Below are 16,834 nucleotides of genomic sequence, written 5' to 3'. Positions count from 1 at the left end.
AGACTGGGGGAAGAACTCCCGGAGAGCAGCCCTACAGAGAAGGACTGGAGGTCCAGGTTGATGAGAAGCTGGACATGAGTCAGCGGTGCACACTCGCAGCCCAGAGTGCCAACTATATCCTGGGCTGCATTAAAAAATGGGTGGCCAGCAGGGAGAGAGGTGATTGCCCCCCTCTACTCAGCTTTTCTGAGGCCCCATCTGGAGTTCTTCATCCAGGCCTGGGCCCCCCCGCACAAGAAAGATACACAGCTCTTGGAAAAGGTCCAGAGGACGGCCACTAAGATAATCAGAGGGCTGGAACACCTCTCCTATGAGGAAAGGTTGAGGGAACTGGGCTTGTTTAGCATGGAGAAGAGAAGGCTCCAGAGATTGTGGCCTTCCAATACTTAAAGGGAAGCATATAAACAAGAGGGGTAACAACTGTTTACATGGGTTGATAGTGACAGAACAAGGGGGGGGATAGTTTTTTAACTAAGACAGGGGAGATTTAGATATTCGGAGGAAGTTTTACACTCAGAGGGTGGTGATGCATGGTAACAGACTGCCCAGAGAGGTTGTGAATGCCCCATCCCTGGAGGCATTCAAGACCAGGCTGGACATGGCTCTGGGTAGCCTGGTCCGCTGGCTGGGAACCCTGCCCATGGCAGTGTGGCTGAAACTACATGATCTTTGAGGTCACTTTCAACCCAGGCCATTCTATGTGAGTCTGTGACTGGTTTCTGACTGTGGACTGTGAAGCAGTTCCTGTCACAATGGTGAAGCACCTGCTAATTTTAAAGCTCCAAGGTTTTCCCAATCATCCAGTCCATGATTCTTCAACAACTGCAAAAAGATAAAGGTTGTTTCTATTTTTTTTTTTTTTCCTTAAACAAATATTTCTAGATGAAATGCACATCTAGACACAGGAACTCACAAATGTTCTTTCTATGTCTCTACCACAGGTTCAGCAGACCAGGCTCAAAGTAGTACTTACTAATGGCAAACAGTATAAAATCCAACATTCCATCACTGTTTTTTCTTGCAGAATGTGTCACGTGCACTGTGAATTCGTGAACAGAGCTTTATTTATTAAGAGGGAGATTTAGCCCCCAGGACAAAAAGGAACAAGTGGACATAATGACAATGAAACTTACAAGCCAGACACTGATGGATGAAAAGGAAATATAAAAAAAGAGGATTAGATCCCCACCACATACAACCCAAATGTACTGAAAACACACAGTACACACAGCAAAGCATGAACAGGTAAACTAGACACAGTATGAAATGCATATATGAGACCCACCTTACACACCTTGCCACAATCATTACCCATGCGCAGGTGAGTCTAAAAGATGACAATGGCATCATGCCTCGCAAGAAGGAATTCAATATGAACATGCTACACTTGAGGACAGGAAAGTAAAACCTTAAAAAGCATACAGGAAGGCTTCCTCTCAGCTATCTGGGACAGAGACTGAAAGAACAAAGATAATATTGGAAATACAAATAAAAGCACTTCTACCACCAAGTCCCTAAACAAAACTGGAAACAATACTGCTGCCATCTCATAAAAAGCAAGGTGACATCACTCATCTTCACTGAAGTCTTGCTTCTGGCATTCAAATGCTTCCTTACAAGTGATAGTGTTGAGAATCTCATCAGTTCTGTGTCAATGCTTAGTAAGCTAGGAATATCAATAAGAAAAGATTTGGGAACCATTAAAAGGAGAATTCAGAAACCATTGCCTGTGAGGAAAGCACACCGCACAGTAGTACTTTACTTACTACTTGTACAATAAAAACACAGTGGTAATTTTTAGGGGGATTTCTCCCTCTTGATTAAAAAGAAGTTCACCTTCCGTGATCATTTTCTTTAATGGCTGTAGCCACAGGATCTCAGGCTGCCCTTAAAGGATACAGTAGAAAAACAATAAAGACTTCAGAAACTATGACAATCTGAATATACAAAATACAAGAACAGGTACTTTTTATACTGTATGCCAAGCCCTCTTTATGTATTCAGCATTTGTAAATATCACAGCAGATATGAGAAAATTCAACTCACTGGCATGCAGCATCATCAAAATGCATCAGATGCAATTACACACTGTCACTACCTCACTTCCCTCCTCCAAATACAGTGTAAACTTTAAAGAGCAACTACAAATGCCAGGAGTGAAAATAATGGGTAGATAATTACCTACCTAAGCATACTCACTACTCCAACTAAGTCAATAATAATGGTAAAATTTGCTGTTGGTTCTGAAGAGAACTATTTTGATACATTTAACTGCCAACAGAATGAAAAAATATCTTCCTCTTTCATATATCACAAAAAATCCTTATCATAACCCTGTGAACTCCTTTCCTTTGATTCCACATGTAAAAGACCTTCAAAAGAACAGCATATACTCTTTACTGTTTCAGTAATCTTTTAATATGTACTTTTTCCACATTGCCATTTCGTTCAAAATGCTTCTGTCCACCACAAAGGACAATTCTTCCTACTGGTGCTTAGACAGACCTCCTCTGAGAAATGTTCTGTTATTTACTGGCTAAGGATTATTATTAAGAACTAGATTCAAGAAACATGTGCAGTCTCACCACCAATGCACCAGCAGACATGACATAACGTGATTGAGGTAACTCAGAGGCACTTCATTCACCAGTGCCACTCTCTGACCCAGTATAAGCACTGAAGCACTCACTGACAGTATATTCCACAATTATTTTTAGGAAGATCTACTTGCTTATTTCCTTGAGCCAAAAATTTAGTTCAATTGGTATCTTGGCTGCAAACCACTGGCCAAAATAATGAGATCAACAGTTGACTAGAAATAAGTTATTTTCAATGAAGTAGTTGGATGTGTATCCAGAACATTCTGATGAACTGCACACTGAAGTATTAAATGCATCTAACTGCTGACACACACATATGCCCTCTGTAGTCTTAATTACATCCACATTTACAGTAAAAACCAGTTTGGCCTAATTTGAAATATTGTCAATTCAGCCTTCATACTTTTCTTAAATAAAGAAATAAAAAGTCATCCAAGTTTGCATTCAGCTAATTAACTGCTCAAGTATTTCCTCCCAGTGAGGAAGGAAAGAAGAGTGAACTCTCTCAGACAGCTTTCATCTACAGATGAAACTGCTAAACCTAAAGCCAGCACCACCTGAAGAGGTTGGTTGCTCACTGCAACAGGTGAAAACTGTGTGTCAGGCATGGTATTTCAAACAAAACCTAAATCACCCAGACACTGCCAGACCAGACAAAATTGTGCCAATGCCTAGAAAGCCCAGATGCTGAAGCTGAGCAAACCACCACCACTAGGCACAGAGCAGTTTCCTACCTGCTCTGATGGCAGGCAGGTGGCCCAGCCACCTTTCCTGCTCCCCTTGCAGCTCGAGCAGGTTCCTGTAGGAAGAACCTTTCAAGGACTATGGGATTTGCTCATTGTTACATTCTTATGAAATGAAATTAAGCATATCAAAATCTGAATGATGTCATGGCAATCTTGTAAGTGGATTACATTAATCATTTATCAGCAAGGCAAGATAATAATTGAGCGAGAGCAGAACCTGGAATTTATCCTTACTTATCACTCCAAGACAAAGAGTACAACAGCAGAGGATATCAGAAACACAAATGACATGCATGAAGAGGATTTTTAAAATGTCCACTTAGATGTACTGAAATCACACAGCTACAGATTCTTTTTACACAGGATCTTCTATTTAACACAAAATATTACAGAAGATTTTCTTAATTGGCTAAAAGGTAACTGCAAAACACACAGTTAAGAGGAAAGCATCTTAATAAGTCCATAATTAAAAAAAAAAAGAACAAATTTTCAGCTTGTTACAACATAAATGAAAAGAAAAATGTTTCCTGAACTTTGGGAGGTTATTTCCTCACCTCTTGTAGTCTTGTAATTCCAATTTTAAAAAAAGCAGGTGACTTTCACGTGATCAGACAAGGTAATACAGGAAATATACCTGCATGACAGCCCACACAGAACAAATGCAGTAGGATGGACCTGGAAAACAGTGCCAAGGCAAGGTGATCACTGTTTCCTACACGAAGTGAGCGTTCTCTGCAGCAGCCCAGTGCCCAACGGCAGCAGCAGAGCCAGCAGCGCGCCGCAGGGCCTGCTCAGAGAAAGCCTGGACTCAGCAGCACAGCCTCCTGCTCACTGGCTGCAAGCTAAACCTTCTGCACACTGCTGTTATTTCTGAATCCCACAGATTTAAATTTCAGACGTGAGCAAGCCAAGCCCTACACAGAAGGTGTGCGCATCTTCTGTCTCAGTCGCCCAGTTTGAGCAGAGTTTAGATCAGATGATGTTCAGGGATCCTTTCCAGCTTGTATTACTCCTATGATCATAAAAGAGCTGGCATAAGAAAGCTGTTAAGAAAAGAACAAGAAACCCACAGATCCCCACACACATCCCATAGACAGTGCCAACTTTCCACCCCAGCAGTGGAGACAGTACCCACTCTCCCCAAACCCGTTGTGTCAGGCGATGTACTGAAAACAACTGGTTCTGTCCGCTTAGTGGATCTAAAGTGTGTTACTGAAAACATTATTTTAGCCCAGGGAAGACCTAGACCTTTGCTTGCTCCTTCCTCACCCATCAGTGGCCAGATATTTTTAAGACATGTCTGTCAGTTCACTTTTTACAAATGCTTTTCTAATTTAAGTTCATTTGGAGGGTTGCACTTGATGATCTCTTGAGGTCCCTTCCAACCCTTACGATTCTGTGATTGTATATGATTCTATTTAAGATCACAGAAGTAGCGCAATTTCGAACCTCGAAGTCCCATCAGAATACACATTATACAAATATACAGTGATAGTAATGCTGTTATCACAAATTGCAACTCATAGATCAAAATGAGTTATAAAAAAACCCAACCATGAATAAAACCTAGAGATATCAGAAAGAAAATCACATTTGTATGCCTTTTAAGTTTTCCATTATGTCCTCTCCTCCTCACTTACAAACACCCTATGCTACCCAGTGCCTAAGCTCCTGCTCACCCTAACACCCACCATTCTTTGAGCGCCATGTCTGTCAGAAAAAAAACCCTGAATGGCCACCATCAAAAGCTGAAAAATCAGAAACCTTTTGCCTTTTCTGCAAAAACAAAAATAACAGCAAAGAAAATAATTTATCCATGTCAATTCAGGGCACATTTTCTTTCTCTCCTAGGTATAAATCTACATAGAAAGTATTTCTTTCCCTTTGTGTACATTATGAGCACAGAAAAAATACAGTAACAGAGTTAATTTAGGGTAATTGCTCAATTGATCTTGGCAGCAGATGGCCAAGTTTTATTGACTCCATGGCTCTGTTATCCTGATATCTTCCTGATCTGTGCCTATCATTTAGTCTTGTAAGTTTGAGTATCACATTCAGCAGGAACACACTGGATGCTCAAAAAGGATGCCACAGAGGTTCAGAAAAGCTTAGTTAAGTAGAAAAAATAAATTAGCCCCATAAAGATTCAGACAAAAAATCCAAAGATGTGCTGTGACATCCTTGGAATCTGCCATGTTTACCAACAGATTTTCTACGATGCCTCTCACTCTTAACTTTTCTTCTCACATAGGATGAGGTGGCCATCAGCTTACTGAGAGTAAATTTTATTGAACTGTTCATTAAAAAAAATGCAAAAAATACTTAATTGCTGGTTTATGAGCAAGATTTGATAGACTCATCAGATCATCTAAGAACACATGATGGTATGGAGCAAGGGCATATAACTAAAAAAGACAACATTTCATATTTTTAAAACATTCTGAATTGCACAGAGTTCACAGATCATCTCCCCTTGCTGGGCTAAAGGAAAAACAGGAGTTCCTACTGTAGCCTACCTCACCTAGACTTTTCATTGCTTTAAATACCCGTAATCCATTTCTTTCACTAGTTTCCTTTCTGACATAGAAAATCTGACTGCTTATCAGCAAACAGTTCTTCACACAGTCTTATTAGATGATGAAAAATTCTTAACTGTAGTGTCTGAAATTACACAGACCTCCACCTAGGGAATACCTTTTAGGATACTAAATGAGATGGACTAGGTGAACATAACACAGCCGCACCCCTTTTCCCAACAGCGTCTCTCTACAGGCTCCTTGGAAAGTAGACTCCCATTTCCTCATTGCTTACATCAGGATGAATCCTTCCCCAAAAAAGGAGTCTGGCCTGCAGCCCTGGAACACCCTGAGGAAGTCCACTGCCACCTGCAACTGCTCCTTGTTTCAGTTCCCATAAATATGGCAAGCTCTGATTGGAATTAGGACAGAGATCACTAAAATGGCTGTCTTTGTGAAAGCAGCCAATAAAAATTGTACATCAGACCCCTCTAGTAAAACAACAAACATATGATTTTGTTTTTTATTTTTTTGTTAATAACACAGTCTCATGCAGTGGAAACAGAAAAACACCATCACCCTGCTCTGAGCAGCTGGCTCATCAAATCAGTCAATAGCATGAAGCAAAACAATCAATCTGTTCTTCAAAAACCCTTATAACAATATGTAATACAAACAATCTGTTAGAAATAATGAGTAGAGGACTGCTTGCAAGAACTTTGATTAAGTAGAAATCCTCATCTTCAGTAAAATGAGAAAACCACATTTAAAAATGCATTACCAGAACATCAATGCTTGACTTAAATCAACAATAATAGGATCTCGTACAAAGTTAAGCCTCAATTAATCTAGCCGCACTGCCTATGGACAATGTTCATTATGCTATCTAAAATGCCTCTATTTTTTTGATTTCTGGGGGGGGGGGGGGTGAGAGAGAAGGGAACAGAAAAGGTCTGATTCTTCTAATTCGTAATTTAGTATAAATCCAGAACAGCCACTGCCAATAGCCATCAATGCACGCGCTGAGCAAAGATATGCCAAATATGATCTCTGAATGTTGAGGCAAACAGAAACAGAAAGTACCAGTGTTTGCTCCACTTTTCCTTCACCTGGTCTGCTTGATGACTTCAAAGCTTACCACATTTTTTTTAAGGGTCTGCCAGTATGGATTCTAATGCTTAAAGGATACAGATGCAGCAACACCCCAAGGCCAACCTTCCCAGACAACATTTACTACACCATTTCCCTGTCTTGTTTGCCACAAATACTAATACATACTGAGACAACCTCAAACTGCTGCAGGCTTCCTGAGTTTAACAATGTGAATACTGTACACGACTGTGGCTCAAAATGGTACCAACAAAATCAGAAACCAGTTCCTTGCCCAACAAAAATGCATTTATAACCAAAGGGCCAATCTGTGCTTTATTTCCTCAGGCTTATAAGAGGCCAGCCCTGTTTCTAAGACAGCTCAACAGTCTGAAAAGCATTTATATTTTAAGTAATGATGCTGTTTTAATGCAAGACAAATGCTTCAAGATGCAACTCACAGTGCCCAAGAAAAGCTTTGGCCAATAAACTGCACAACCTGTACAACACAGCCGACCTTGAGCTGCCATTACTTCGTGAAAATCGGTTTAGCCTCCAGGCTCACAGATCCCCCAAACTTGGGTCATACCGTTCCATACGAGGGGAGCTGCTTTTCGCACTGTTCCACATTTCATCTATTGAACGTGCAAAGTGCTCTTCCCAAAGTGCATCGGGATGATGCATTTTGTGCTCATCTCTTCTGTGGTCTCCCACTACAGCTTGCACGATGCTAAATTTCTGCATATAAACACGCACTAATGCACTGCAGAACCTTCTGCCACCCATCACCTTCACACACTGAGCTGCCGGGCAGCTCCTCCCCACCGATACAGCAAAAGGTAAACGTGTCCCTGTTTTTTCGTTACCTGCTTATCACTAACGTGTAACACACCTGGAGAACGAGCACGTTCCCTGTCAGTGCCCCCACCTAGGAAAACAGGGTGCCGCTGCCGGTTTGAGCCACGGGGCTGCAGAGGCAGGTGCAGCCGGCTCGGCTTTGACAGCAATGCAGCAGAACCTGAGGCACAGTGACGGGGATACTGTGCAGGGCACGCCGCTGGGGACCCGCAGGCCGCATCCGCGAAACCGCAGCGGCCCCGGGCGAGCTGCCGACAGCGGGCAGCCCGCGATGGGCGCGCAGCAGGGAGCAGCAGCGCTGCAGCCCGGCCTGCCCTACAGCCACAGCCGCTCACAAACCGACCGCGATCCTACAGCTCCGCAGCGGGGACGGCAAAAAAACGCTGCAGCTCACCGAGCCCCGAGGCTCCCGCATCTCTTACGAGGCAGCTTTATCTATGACGGCGGCAGCACAGCCCTGCCCGGACTGTCCCTACTAACACTGATCCTTCCAGAAGGAGCCGCAGCGCACGGGGCCACCGCAGCCCCGTCATGGCCGGGCCCGCCGCCTCCCCGCGGCCGCCGCAGCCCGCCCGCATCGCCCCGCCGCCGGCCACGGGGCTGCGGGGCCGGCTCCGCGGCTCGGCCCGAGCGGGAGGAGCAGCTGGCGGCCCGCGCCCGCCCGCCCGCCCCGCGCCGCACCTCTCCTGCCGCTCCTCGCCCCGCCGGTCCGGCCCCTCCGCACCTGGTGCGGGTCCGCGCCGCCTCCTCACCACGCGGGGCGGCTCCGGCGGAGCTGGCGGCGCGGCGCGGGGCGGACAGCCCGGCAGGCAGCCTGTCCTCCCGCCACCATCTTCCTCCGGCCGCCGCCCCCGCCGCCAGCGCCACACGGCACGGCCCCTCCCGCCGCTCCGCTCCGCGCCGCCCTCCGCGTCAGCGCGGCCGCCACCGCCCTCCTGGTCCCGCGGCGGTGCGGGGCGGTGCCGCCATCACGGGCCGCGCCGGTGGGAGGCGAGGAGATGGCGGCCGCCGGGCCCGGCCTCCTTACAGCTGCTCTGCTCTGTGCTGAGCGCACCGAAGGACCTCAGCCTCTCCTCGTACATCATCCCCTTTAGACCTTTCACCATCCTTGTAGGTGTGCTTTGGACTTCAGAAGAGGTTTTATTGCTTTTTTGAGACACAAAACTACACAGGACTCAAGATGAGGCTGCAGCCAGCGCAGAACGGAGGAGAACAGTCCCTTCCCTCAAATGTCTGGTGGTGAGATCCATCTTGATGCACCCCAGGATGCAGTTGGCCTTCCTAGCTGCCTCTGCACACTGCTGGCTCACATTCAACTTGCAGTCAACCAGGACCACCAACCAGTGTCTCATCTATCAGTCTGTACATATTCCCAGGTGCAAATACGGTACTTGCACTTGTTAGAGTTCAGGCAGTTCATGGCTACACAGCTCTCTATTTTGTCTAGATCTCTGCAAGGTCACTACACCCTTGATGGAGTCAAGGACAGAGCCAGACACCACATCTGTAGTGCAGGCTGTAAACAGCGGTTGTAACTGCTTCCCCAAGTCACTGCTCCCATGCTTAGCAGTGACCGCACTTAACACAGAGAGAACACTGAAGTCCTTGAGGTAATGTCTTACATGTGTGGTATTTAAAGCAATATGGCCAGATAGTAATGACTAAAATAAATTCCCCTAGGGGGACAGGCTGAGGGAGCTGGTGCTGTTTATCCTGGAGAAGAGGAGGCTCCAGGGAGACCTGTTAGCAGCTGTAGGAAGGAAAGGGACAGACTTCTAGCAGGGTCTGTGGGGACAGGAAAAGGGGAGATGACAGTTTCAAACTGGGAGGAGATATGGATATAACAAAGAAGGTTTTTACAATAGGAGTGGTGAGGCATAGGAACAGGTTACCCAGTAAGGTGATTGATTCTCCATTCCCTGGAGACATTCAGGGTCAGGCTGGACGGCGCTCTGAGCTATCTGATTGAGCTGTTTGTGTTCCTGTTCATTGCACAAGAGGTGGAACAGGTGATCTTTAAAGGTCCCTTCCAACTATTCTGTGGTTCTATGAAATTATTCAAAGGAATATGCATTTTTATTCATGGCCAGGCTGCTACCTGATGAAAGATTTCCATTAAAAAAGGAAAAAAAAACACCTAGATGTTTTAAGATGCATAGTATCTAATGCAAACGAATAGTGGTTTTGTCCTAAATTGGTACATTTTGACAGCATTGCAAATTTGTCTCTTCAGAAAATGTGGTCTGTGAAGTGCTTAGGTATACTCCAGCGCAGAAACTGTCTTAAGTAAATGCAGATAGCAGAGTTCAGATTGGGTATGAGGAAGAATTTATTCTCTAATTGAGTAGCCAAGGATATGAACAGGAAGTGGTGGAGTCACTGTCCCTGGACGTGTTCAAGAAATGTGGGGTTGTGATACTTAAGGACACGGTTTAGCGGGTATGGTGTTGATGGGTGGGTGGTTGGACTAGATGATTGATCGTAGAGGTCTTCTCCAACCTTAATGACACTATATGTGGGCTTGCAATTAGTTACTATGATAACTGTTTTCATTTGGAATGTTCATTGCCTTCTAAAAACATACCCAGAAGAGGCTTCCAGGTTTTTTTTGCTATTGCAGGGCCTGTGATATGTTTGGCCACCTGTAAACATGAACATTCTTTTGTATCTTACTCAAAATACTTCAGTACTCCACCAGTGCACACTCTGAAAATAAGAGTACAAAAATATATTGCTAAAGAAGGGAAAAAAATCGTGACTGCTGCTGTTTATATGACTGCTGCCCTTTCCTCTATTTTCATTTAACTGCAACACCTCATTTTTTCTCCTTTGATGATAGTCTGTATTTACTGATTTCTTTCATATCCTGGAGACATCTCTCTGCCTGATGGTTTTTGACGTGAAAATAACAAAGCCAGAAGGAGATTTCTGCTCTGTGCTCCTTTATTTTATGGCCCTGGTGTATGGCCCTGCTACAGCCCCAGGTTACAATTTAGCAGGTGTAGATTTGAGGGGCTTTCAGAGCTGTTCATTCCTGAATCATTGCATTACATGAAGCACTTCGCTTGAGGTTGACTTCTGTCTTCCTGCCCTCCCTCACAGTAATCAAGCACTAAGAATTGTGATCTAAATTTGCCCTCCTGGAAGAGGTCACTTTGGACAAATGACCCATACAGCTCCCTCCCAACCTAGGTGACTCCATTGAAGTCTTACAACTATTAAAGACTAATCACTATTCAGTTATGCTCAAGAAAAAAAATAGATCTATTTTATAAATCTGTTAAGTTTATTTTTTCTCCCATTTGTCTCACTGTCACCAGTGGCAGGTGTTTGTGGGCACAAGTTACCCGTGAACTTGAAAAGATGCTATTAGTGTGCTTGCATTAGCACTGGCCTTCTACCTCCTACATGTTATCGATCTGATAGTCATTAAGTATGTCAATATTTTCTTCTTTTTATTTTTTCAGTTAAAATGCTGGAAGTTGTGATCTGTTTATTTTAGAGGTGAGGCTTTGATTTATGCAACACAGTTTTGCTCTTTTTGAAAATGTAGGAACACTTGTTGGGTTTTGTAAAACCACCCTTACATGGAATTAATCTCCTGGTCAAATGTAAACTGCCCTTTTAGAACCATCCAGACTGCATTTAAACACAGAAAACTCATAACATTATAACTTAACGTCCAATTTGTGATGTCTGCATTTTCATTAGGTTATATTTACTAAGTCACAGTGGTAATCTGTCACAAAAGCAAAGCAGGCAGATTTAGAAATATTCAGACACTCTTGTGGTGTAAGTAGTGCTATTTATGCTGAAATCTTTCATTGTAAGCACTTACCCCCTCCCCCCCCCCACACACCCCTTGTATTTTAATTTAGAGTCAAACACTTAACATCATCCTGCGTGTCAATGGCTTTTAAGACTCATTAGATACAAGCCTCTGTGTGAGTGCCAGCAAAGCATCTATTTCACGGGGAAGAACCTGGCCCAGCTTTCACACACACATCTCATTAACTGGTCCTGGATACTTCAAAGAGAGGAAGTCATGCTGAGTGCTTCTCTTTTCAGAAACAAAACTGCACTCTGTAAGGTGCATTAATTGGATTCAGCATGTTTACACTCTACGTCTGGATACATATATATCCATTGGCCTAGATAAAACCCTTGGCTGTGATAGCTCAGAGATTTTTTGCTACATTGCTCTAGTAATCTACTCAGCCTGAATGTATTTTCAGGATCTGGACATTGTACTGCTCAGAGGTCTGTGGCTTGGTACTTTCAGCCTTGGGCCAAAGACAAAACAGCTCTCCCAGACTGAAAAGACCGGTGGAAACTTGACATAGTTTTAAGGTCAGATAGCTCAAGATCCGCTGGGGACATAAATGAGTGCTTTTTACCATCTGAAAGCTTGGAGTTGCAGCTTTCATATGTCAAAAAGCATTAATCTCCAAAGAGTATCTGTAGAGTATCTGCTGCTAGAACAGCAGAGGCTGTCTCAGAGGTGCTCCTGATGTTAAAGTAAATGGCTTTCAGAACTGGAAATTTCATTTCCAAATTCTGACATTGGAACAGTGATTGCCATTTTTATTTTTACTTTCTCCTGGAAAGAGAAACCATCAGAGTAACTCCTCCCCCTCTGCAATATCCAGGTCCAGTTAATGAGAAGACAAATTTTATTAATAAAATCTTCTGCACATCCACTCCTCTTTGTTCTAAAATGGCTATCAGGAGTTCAGAGTTGTGTTCAAGGCTGGGATTTACCAGTGTCATCATTTATTATAAATTCCTTTATAACATGCAGGTAACATTTTACCCAGTTGTGTCTATATCAAACTTGTCATTAATCTGCAGAACTGGAACATTCTGGTTCCATGGGCATTTTCCTTCATAAATTCTTAACACTAACATCTTTAAGAAACCCTTTATGTCAGACAATGGCACAAGGAGGGGTGTCTGACACTTTTTGTGTCACTTGTGTAGGTGTAATCTAAGGTGGTCCTGAAAGACATCAGAGATTTTGTTCTCTAAGCCCTTCTTCCCCCTCTTCTTTTATGTTATAACTTACCAAAAGATCCTGTGCATTAACTGGGATTTGGTTCCACTTAAAGATTCTCAGTTTGCCCTCAAAAAGCTCAATGGAAATTTCTAAAGATCTTGTCTTCTGATGGTGCCCACCATCCCATTGGAGCAGGCATTGCACATGTCAGAAAAGAAAGATGGGCTTCTATTGGACTGCAGTTATTTTAGCCTGACCACCTATAACCTGCTGGAACAGGTTGTCCCTTTTCTAATATTTGAACACACCGAAGAACCAGTACAGCACGAGTTATGCTTTGAAGCATTCATTTCGCCTGAGGGGCCATATGTGTAAATATTTAATTAATTTAAATTAAAACGAATGCAGTAGCATCTAATGAAGAGGACTTTAAAGAGACAGCTTGCAAGGAGAAAACTCTTCAGAGTATAATAGAGGAGAACAGCTGTGCCTTCTGGAACATTAGACGGCAGACCTAAAAAATAATACAATGAAAAAATGCCCCTTGTCTTATAGGCTACACTGTCACACAGGAAGGTGTAAAGAAGGCTCAACTTCTGCTGCTTTATTCTAGTGACATCAGGCTTTTAATGCTTGTCTGATCCTGTGGAAGACCCAAAAAGGCAAGTCCTTTTACTGACACCACCACACTCCAACAAAGCACAATGCTCAAATTAGCTTTCACTGTTCACCAGTGGGACTAAATGAGCTTGAGATCTTTTGAGGTCCTTTGACTCCCCTCCCAACTTAAGGACAGTGATCATGCAGGTTTCTCATGCTGCATGACTGCTCTTCTTTGAAGCTGTGAAACTATCTTACATTTGGTGTGACATAGAAAACCTAAAAAATCCAGTAGGTTTCTCATCTCCTCATTTGCCCTCCAGGTTTAAGGAAAAAATAAACTTGTATTTCTGCTTCCTTTATGGAAACTTCTGACTAGAAGAGGGATGGAGATGCTGATGAGACTGAACACGTACAAGACTGTGGGGCCTGATGACATGCATTTTAGGGCTTTGAAGGAGCTGCCTGATGCAATTGACAAAACATATTTGAAAAGTCATGGATGTAAGGTGAGGTCCCCTGTGACTGGAAAAAGGGAAACATCACTCCCAATCTAGGTAAGGGAGAAAGGAAGATGAGGGGAATTACAAGCCGGTGACACTCATGTCTCTGCCTGAGAAGATCATGGAACATATCCTTTTGGAAGAGATGGCAAGGTACATGAGGGACAAGCGGGTGGTCTGAAACACCCAAGCATGGCTTCACCAAGGGCAGACTGTACCTCACCAACCTGGTGGTGGCCTTCCATGGTGGAGCAATGGCATCAGTAGACAAAGTGCAACTGCTGTCATCTACCTGAACTCTGACATGGCCCCACATCGCATAATTATCTCTAAATTGGAGAGGCAGATTTGAAGGATGGAATATTCGGTGGATGAGGAATTGGTTCAGTAGTGACAGACAGGGATTTGTGGTCAATAGCTCTATGTCCAGCTAGGGTGTGTTGATGACTGGTGTCCCCCAGTGGTCTGTCTTGGGACCAGTGCACTTCAGCATCTTTATTAATGACACAGACAGTGGGATTGAATGTGCAAGCACCACTGAGCTGAGTGGTACCGTTGATAGAAGGAATGGATGTCATCCAGAGGGACCTGGACAAGCTGGAGAAGGCGGCCCATGATAACCTAATGAGATTCAGCAAGGTGCTGCACCAGGGCCAGAGTAGTCCCAGAGATACATAATTGGGTGAGGAACTCCTTGAAAGAAGCCCTGCAGAGAAGGACGTGGTGTTTCTGCTGGGCATATACCAGCAGTGTGTGTTTGCAGCCAGAAAACCAACTGCATCCTGGGCTCCATCAGAAGAGGGGTGGCCAGCAGGGACAGGGAAGTGATTGTCCCTCTCTGCTCTGGCCTTGTAAGGCACCATCTGGAGTACTGTGTCCAGGTCTGGTGTCTCCAACACAAGGAAGATGTGGAGCTAATGAAACAAGTCCAGGGGAGGGTTACAAAAATGGTCATAGGGATGGAGAACCTCTCCTGTGAAGAAAGGTAGAGAGAGCTGGGCTTGTCCATCCTGGAGAAGACTTTGAGGAGATCTCATCAATAAGATGGTGACAGACTTTTTACAAGGGAAGATGGTGACAAGACAAGGGGCAATGGTTTTAAACTAAAAGAGTGGAGATTTAGGTTAGATATTAGGAGGAAATTCTTTACTCAAGAGCATGGTGAGGCACTGGCACAGGCTGCTAGGAGAAGTTGTGGCTTCCCCATAGCAGAAGGTATTGAAGGCCAGGATGGATGGGGCTCTGGGCAGCCCAATCTAGTGGTAATCCTGTCCATAGCAGTGGAGTTGAAACTAGATCACCTTTAATGTCCTTTCCAACCCATGCCATTCTATAATAAACTGCTTCATTTATCTCTCCTTTATGACCAGAGTAGAAATTAGCATTTAAACTCTGTATCTTTTTTTTTGTTTTGTTTTGGTTTTTTTTAGCCAAGTAGCATCTACTTTATTAATGGAATAATGTTCACTTTCTTTCTCTTCAGAGAAGAGATAATTTGGACTATTACAACTGAAGACCAACTGCTGACTGAGAAAACCCAGTCTATTAAGACAGAAAGAGTATTAAATTATTTATACTTCATATTTTTCAGCTCCTTGCCCCATTCCAGCCCCTGAGAAACCACTTCTGACATCTTAATATCCACCGTCTTCACTGATTTATCAATTATAGCTGTAGTTACAGTATCTGTTTAAGATGGTGCAATCGCAGATGAAGCAGCTGGAAGCATTTTTAATTTCAGCATTCAAGTGAAGCACTGCTAAACTGCCAGGACTGTAAAAGCCATGCAATCTTTTGGTGGCTTTCTGAAAGCTTTAATGTTTCCACTCAAACTAAGAAGCTTGCAGAGTATGAAGAATAAAGCTGCCATAGGATGCAATAAACTACACCAAAGCAAGATTTTAATCTTCTCTGAATTAAGAGATAATCTTATTTTACTCCTCCCATGCTTCAACCTTGAAAAAAGTTGTTCACAAATGTACATGCTGCCAATAAGTGATGACAGGAATAAGGTGCGACTGTGAAGCGCGGGACTTTTTCTATTAACATACAGCTTACAGAAGAATGATTAGATTCTTCCTTGAGTTCAGTATCTGATTGCAACTCTATACATTTTACATTTGAAAATTTGCAGGCAATTTATTTATGTCAACTGAAAATAGAGTTGCAGATACACTGAATAAAAAGATGATACTTTGGGAAATCTTGAAACCTATTCCAGAATTCCTGTATCACAACAGAAAGCAACGCTGGATATTCTTCACTGTTCACAGGACTGTGCTCAGCCAATTTATCACAGTTCCTAAAATTATTTGTCATCACCTGAGCTTGCTATAAGTTTCATTTCAAGTGCTGTAACGGTTTGAAACATAGCCATGATCTGTTGATTTGCACATGGAAGACACACACTTAAACCATTTAAATGAGCAGTAAAATCCATCAAAAACCATATCACAAGTTACTTATACTTTCTGTGAGCTCTTTCAGATGTTCCAGTTTGTCAGCACCAAACAAGTGTATTTCTTCTGCAGTGAATGTGTTAACTTATTATTTTATGAAATAACACAAGGACAAGTCTTACATGTCTGTTAATAACAAAAAATGCACGTCTTCACAGGCACACATCTAGGTATGTTGAAATGTTACTATTGGTAATCACTGCCTTTCACTTGCCAAGTAGCACAAGCAGATGTAATACATGTGGATATCAGTTTGACATTGTATGTGGTAGGCATGAGAGGCACTGCACTGTGTCTTCCCCTCCACAGCATTCAGTTGTCACCTCAAGTCTGTGCTCAAGCTATGTGCAATCGACTCATGAAAAATACTGCAAAAAAACCCCCACTTGATAATGTTAAAAGTGTACGATCTTGGGGGGAGAAGGACACATTATTAGCTGTTCAGGGCTGCATGTGACCTATGGGCC

General features: G+C 43.3%; 1 protein-coding gene across 4 annotated transcripts in view; it reads right to left on the bottom strand.

Annotated features, from left to right (window-relative positions):
* Positions 1–8,710, bottom strand: part of APBA1 (amyloid beta precursor protein binding family A member 1) — a 79,242-nt gene extending 70,532 nt beyond the window's left edge. For 3 of the 4 annotated variants that reach the window (XM_065740602.1, XM_065740604.1, XM_065740605.1), the window contains exon 1: positions 8,491–8,710. The gene's annotated coding sequence lies outside the window, so the exon portion shown is untranslated. The remainder of the gene's footprint in view (positions 1–8,490) is intronic. The other variant, XM_065740603.1, reaches the window with a different exon arrangement.
* Positions 8,711–16,834: the final 8,124 nt, after the last annotated feature.

Source organism: Cyrtonyx montezumae, unplaced genomic scaffold (assembly GCF_038088225.1).
Source record: "Cyrtonyx montezumae isolate F1298 unplaced genomic scaffold, pur_monq_1.0 scaffold_29, whole genome shotgun sequence".
Lineage (NCBI taxonomy): Eukaryota > Metazoa > Chordata > Aves > Galliformes > Odontophoridae > Cyrtonyx > Cyrtonyx montezumae.
This window is presented reverse-complemented; position numbering and strand designations above follow the sequence as displayed.